The sequence below is a fragment of the Arachis stenosperma genome, chromosome 7 (genome assembly GCF_014773155.1).
Source record: "Arachis stenosperma cultivar V10309 chromosome 7, arast.V10309.gnm1.PFL2, whole genome shotgun sequence".
Taxonomy (NCBI): domain Eukaryota; kingdom Viridiplantae; phylum Streptophyta; class Magnoliopsida; order Fabales; family Fabaceae; genus Arachis; species Arachis stenosperma.
In genome coordinates, this window is record NC_080383.1 from 74,118,829 (window position 1) to 74,125,352 (window position 6,524).

Genomic DNA, 6,524 nt, shown 5'->3' on the forward strand with positions numbered 1-6,524 from the left:
TTCTGGCATTGAACGCCAGCCAGATGCTCCTTACTGGCGTTGAACGCCAGTATGTCCTCCCTCCAGGGTGTGATTTTTCTTCTGCTATTTTTGATTCTGTTTTTAATTTTTATGTTTTTTTTCATGACTCCACATGATCATGTACCTAATAAAACACAAAATAACAATAAAATAAAATAAAAATTAGATAAATAAAAATTGGGTTGCCTCCCAACAAGTGCTCTTTTAATGTCATTAGCTTGACAGTGGGCTCTCATGGGGTCACAAAGGTGATCAGGTCAATGTTGTAAAACTCCCAACACCAAACTTAGAGTTTGGATATGGGGTCTTAACACCAAACTTAGTGTTTGGTTGTGGCCTCTCAACACCAAACTTAGAGTTTGACTGTGGGGGCTCTGTTTGACTCTGTACTGAGAGAAGCTCTTCAAGCTTACTCTCTTTTGTCACAGAGGGATGGCCATGTGCCTTAAACACAAGGTAGTCCCCATTCAATTGAAGGACTAATTCACCTCTGTTGACATCTATCACAGCTCCTGCTGTGGCTAGGAAAGGTCTTCCAAGGATGATGCACTCATCCTCTTCCTTCCTAGTGTCTAAGATTATGAAATCAGCAGGGATGTAAAGGCCTTCAACCTTTACTAACACGTCCTCTACTAATCCATAAGCTTGTCTTAATGACTTGTCTGCCAATTGTAATGAGAACAAGGCAGGTTGTACCTCAATGATCCCCAACTTCTCCATTACAGAGAGTGGCATAAGATTTATCCCTGACCCCAGATCACATAGAGCTTTTTCAAAGGTCATGGTGCCTATGGTACAAGGTATTAAGAACTTGTCAGGATCTTGTCTCTTTTGAGGTAAAATTTGCTGAATCCAGGTATCTAGTTCACTAATGAGCAAGGGAGGTTCACTTTCCCAAGTCTCATTACCAAACAACTTGGCATTCAGCTTCATGATAGCTCCTAAATATTGAGCAACTTGCTCTCCAGTCACATCTTCATCCTCTTCAGAGGAAGAATAGTCTTCAGAGCTCATGAATGGCAGAAGGAGATTTATTGGAATCTCTATGGTCTCTATATGAGCCTCAGATTCCTTTGGATCCTTAATAGGAAACTCCTTCTTGTTTGAGAGACGTCCCAGGAGGTCCTCCTCACTAGGATTGTCGTCCTTCTCCTCCCTTGTGCATTCGGCCATATTGATCACATCAATGGCCTTGCACTCTCCTTTTGGATTCTCTTCTGTATTGCTTGGGAGAATACTGGAAGGAGTTTCAATGACTTTCTTACTCAGCTGGCCCACTTGTGCCTCCAAATTTCTAATGGAGGATCTTGTTTCACTCATGAAACTGAAAGTGGCTTTTGACAGATCAAAGACTAAGTTTGCTAAATTAGAGGGGCTCTGTTCAGAATTTTCTGTCTGTTGCTGAGAAGATGATGGAAAAGGCTTGTTATTACTGAGCCTATTTCTTCCACCATTATTAAAGCCTTGTTGAGGCTTTTGTTGATCCTTCCATGAGAAATTTGGGTGATTTCTCCATGATGAGTTATAGGTGTTTCCATAAGGTTCACCCATGTAATTTACCTCTGCTATTGCAGGGTTCTCAGGATCATAAGCTTCTTCAGAAGCTGCCTCTTTAGTACTGTTGGATGCATTTTGCCATCCATTCAGACTTTGAGAAATCATGTTAACTTGCTGAGTCAACACTTTGTTCTGAGCCAATATGGCATTCAGAGCATCAATTTCAAGAACTCCCTTCCTCTGAGGCGTCCCATTATTCACGGAATTCCTCTCAGAAGTGTACATGAATTGGTTATTTGCAACCATGTCAATAAGTTCTTGAGCTTCTGCAGGCATTTTCTTTAGGTGAATGGATCCACCTGCAGAATGGTTCAGTGACATTTTCGAAAACTCAGATAGACCATAATAGAATATATCTAATATGGTCCATTCTGAAAACATGTCAGATGGACACCTTTTGGTCAGCTGCTTGTATCTTTCCCAAGCTTCATAGAGGGATTCACCATCCTTTTGCTTGAAGGTCTAAACATCCACTCTAAGCTTGCTCAGCTTTTGAGGAGGAAAGAATTTATCCAAGAAGGCCGTGACCAACTTATCCCAGGAGTCCAGGCTATCTTTAGGTTGTGAGTCCAACCATGTTCTAGCTCTGTCTCTTACAGCAAAAGGGAAAAGCATGAGCCTGTAGACTTCAAGATCTACTCCATTTGTCTTAACAGTCTCACAAATCTGCAAGAACTCAGTTAAAAACTGGTAAGGATCTTCAGATGGAAGTCCATAAAACTTGCAATTCTGTTGCATTAAAGCAACTAGTTGAGGTTTAATCTCAAAATTGTTGGCTCCAATGACAGGAATGGATATGCTTCTTCCATCAAATTTGGACGTTGGTTTTGTGAAGTCACCAAGCATTCTCCTTGCATTATTGTTGTTGGGTTCGGCTTCCATCTCCTTCTCTTGTTCAAAAATTTCTAAAAGGTTGTTTCTGGATTGTTGTAATTTAGCTTCTCTTAGTTTTCTCTTCAGAGTCCTTTCAGGTTCTGGATCAATTTCAACAAGAGTGCCTTTTTCCTTGTTCCTGCTCATATGAAAGAGAAGAAAACAAGAAAAAGAGGAATCCTCTATGTCACAGTATAGAGATTCCTTTATGTTAGTAAAAGAGAAGAGAATAGAAGAAGGAAGAGTGAAGAATCCAAACACAGGGGGAGGAGTGAGTTCGGATTTTTGGATGAAGAGGTGAAGAGAAGTGTTAGTAAATAAATAAATAAATAGAATAAGAAAGAGGGGAATTCGAAAATTAATTTTTGAAAAGGAGTTAGTAATTTTGAAAATTAAAGAGAAGATATGATTAAAATTAAAATTTAAACAATTAAAAAGAATTTTTGAAAAAGAGAGAGGTATTTTCGAAAATTAGAGAGAGAAAAGTAGTTAGGTGGTTTTGAAAAAGATAAGAAACAAATAAAAAGTCAAATAGTTAGTTGAAAAAGATATTAAAATCATATTTGAAAAGATAAGAAGATAAGATAAGATAGGATATTTTGAAATCAAAATTTTTGAAAAAGATAAAATTTTGAAAAAGATTTGATATAAAAGATAAGATAAGTAGATTTAATTTTTAAAATTAATTACTTAACTAACAAGAAATTAAAAGATATGATTCTAGAATTTAAAGATTGAACCTTTCTTAACAAGAAAGTAACAAACTTCAAATTTTTGAATCAATCACATTAATTGTTAGTGTAATTTCGAAATTTTGAAATAAAATTAAGAAAAAGATTTTGAAAATTTTTTTGAAAAAGAATTTTTAAAATTTTCGAAAAAAAGGAAAAAATGGAAAAGATATGATTTTTGAAAAAGTTTTTGAAAAGATAAGATTTTTAAAATTGAAATTTTGACTTGACTTGTAAGAAACAACTAGTTTTAAAAATTTTTGACCAAGTCAACCCAAAATTTCGAAAATTTGGAGAGAAAAAAGGAAAAGATATATTTTTTATTTTTGAATTTTCAATTATGAGAGAGACAAACACAATTATGACCCAAAACTTAAAAATTTTGGATCAAAACACATGATGCATGCAAGAGCACTATGAATGTCAAGATGAACACCAAGAACACTTTGAAGATCATGATGAACATCAAGAACATAATTTTGAAAAATTTTTGATGCAAAGAAAACATGCAAGACACCAAACTTAGAAATCTTTAATGCATGGACTCTAACAAACAAAAAATGCATATGAAAAACAAGAAAATACACCAAACAAGAAAACATCAAGATCTAACAAGAGGACTTATCAAGAATAACTTGAAGATCATGAAGAACACTATGAATGCATGAATTTTCGAAAAATGCAAGAAAAAATTTTTAAAGCATGCAATTGACACCAAACTTAAAAATTGACTCAAGATTCAAACAAGAAACACAAAATATTTTTTATTTTTATGGTTTTATAAATTTTTTTGGATTTTTATTAATTTTTTTGAAAATAAAGTTTGGAAAAATGAAAAAAGAAAAGAAAAATTTCGAAAAAGATTTTTGAAAAATTTTTGAAAAGAAAATTACCTAATCTGATCAACAAGATGAACTGTCAGTTGTCCATACTCGAACAATCCCCGGCAACGGCGCCAAAAACTTGGTGTTGTTGCCGGATCAGAAAAACTTGGCGCCGTGGTTGCACGTAATTGTAATTCAAACAATCCCGGCAACGGCGCCAAAAACTTGGTGGACGGAATTGTGATCATCAATGTTGTATTCTTTGTTGTTGTATGGAATAATTATAATGGCTCTTTGCTATGTGTGGACACAACTCCGTTCAACTAATCAGCAAGTGTACTGGGTCATCCAAGTAATACCTTACATGAGTAAGGGTCGATTCCACAGAGATTGTTGGTATGAAGCAAGCTATAGTCATCTTGTAAATCCCAGTCAGGTAGAGTCAAACATAATTGGATTAGATATTTAAAAGATAAATAAAATAAAGGGATAGAAATACTTATGTAAATTAATAGTGGAAATTTCAGATAAGCGTATAGAGATATTGTGCCCTTTCTTTTTCTACTTTCCTACTTCTTCCTTCAATCCCTCTTACTCCTTTCCATGGCAAGCTGTATGTAGGGCATCACCGTTGTCAATGGCTACATCCCATCCTCTCAGTGAAAAAGGTCCAAATGCTCTGTCACAGCACGGCTAATTATCTGTTGGTTCTCAATCAGGTTAGAATAGAATCCCTTGATTCTTTTGCGTCTGTCACTAACGCCCATCCTTCAGGAGTTTGAAGCTCGTCACGGTCATTCAATCCCGGAATCTTACTCGGAATACCACAGACAAGGTTAGACCTTCCGGATTTTCATGAATGCCGCCATCAATTCTAGCTTATACCACGAAGATTCTGATTAAGGAATCCAAGAGATACGCGCCCGACTTAAGGTAGAACAGAAGTGGTTGTCAGTCACGCGCGTTCATAGGTGAGAATGATGATGAGTGTCATGGATCATCACATTCATCAAGTTGAAGTGCAACGAATATCTTAGAATAGGGATAAAGAGAATTGAATAGAAAATAGTCGTAATTGCATTAAAACTTGAGGTACAGCAGAGCTCCACACCCTTAATCTATGGTGTGTAGAAACTCCACCTTTGAAAATACATAAGTGAAAGGTTCAGGCATGGCCGAATGGCCAGCCCCCAAAACGTGATCAATGGCCTCCTAAGATGAAGAATAAAACAAAACTGAGACCAAAGATGTCTAATACAATAGTAAATTATCCTATTTATACTAGACTAGCTACTAGGGTTTACAGGAGTAAGTAATTGATGCATAAATCCACTTCCGGGGCCCACTTGGTGTGTGTTTGGGCTGATCTTGATCTATCCACGAGCTGAGGCTTCTTTTGGAGTTGAACGCCAAGTTGTAACGTGTTTTGGGCGTTCAACTCCGGGTCGTGACGTGTTTATGGCGTTTTACTCTAGACAGCAACATGGAACTGGTGTTGAGCGCCAGTTTACGTCGTCAATTCCCGAATAAAGTATTGACTATTATATATTGCTGGAAAGCTCTAGATGTCTACTTTCCAACGCCGTTGAGAGCGCGCCATTTGGAGTTCTGTAGATCCAAAAAATCCCTTTCGAGTGCAGGGAGGTCAGATTCCAACAGCATCAGTAGTCCTTTGTCAGCCTCCTTCTCAGAGTTTTGCTCAGGTCCCTCAATTTCAGCCAGAAATTACCTGAAATCACAGAAAAACACACAAACTCATAGTAAAGTCCAGAAATGTGAATTTAACATAAAAACTAATGAAAACATCCCTAAAAGTAGCTTGAACTTACTAAAAACTACCTAAAAACAATGCCAAAAAGCGTATAAATTATCCGCTCATCAGGCTCTAAGGTAGAGCTTATGATTACAGGAAAGGTATCACCTTCTCCCAGAAATGCATATTTCAGGGATAGTGGTAATGGCTTGAGCTTGAGCTTGGGAGGTTTCTCCTCTTCCTGAGGTATTTTCAGAGGTTCTATTATTCTCTCTGGTTCCTCCAGATCAGGCTGAGCATCTTTAAAGATATCCTTTAGCTCTGATTCGAGACTCTCAGTCATATTGACCTCTTTTACCAGAGAGTCAATAATATTAATGCTCATGCAGTCGTTTGGGGTGTCTGGATGCTGCATAGCTTTGACCACATTCAACTTAAACTCGTCCTCATTGATTCTCAAGGTTACTCCCCCTTTTTGGACGTCAATGAGGGTTCGTCCAGTTTCTAGGAAAGGTCTTCCTAGAATGAGAGTTGTACTCTTGTGCTCCTCTATTTCCAGAACCACAAAGTCAGTGGAAAAGGCAAATGACCCAACCTTGACAATCATGTCTTCAATCACACTTGATGGGTATTTAATGGAGCCATCAGCAAGTTGGAGACATATCCGGGTTGGTTTGACTTCTTCAGTCAAACCAAGCTTTCTGATAATAGATGCAGGTATTAGGTTGATACTTGCCCCAAGATCACATAGAGCATGCTTGGTAC

General features: G+C 37.2%; 1 non-coding gene across 1 annotated transcript; it reads left to right on the forward strand.

Annotated features, from left to right (window-relative positions):
* Window positions 1-1,957: 1,957 nt before the first annotated feature.
* Window positions 1,958-2,061, forward strand: LOC130942593 (small nucleolar RNA R71). The gene has a single exon (XR_009071160.1). It is a non-coding gene; the product is annotated as a small nucleolar RNA R71 (small nucleolar RNA).
* The last annotated feature ends 4,463 nt before the right edge of the window (window positions 2,062-6,524 follow it).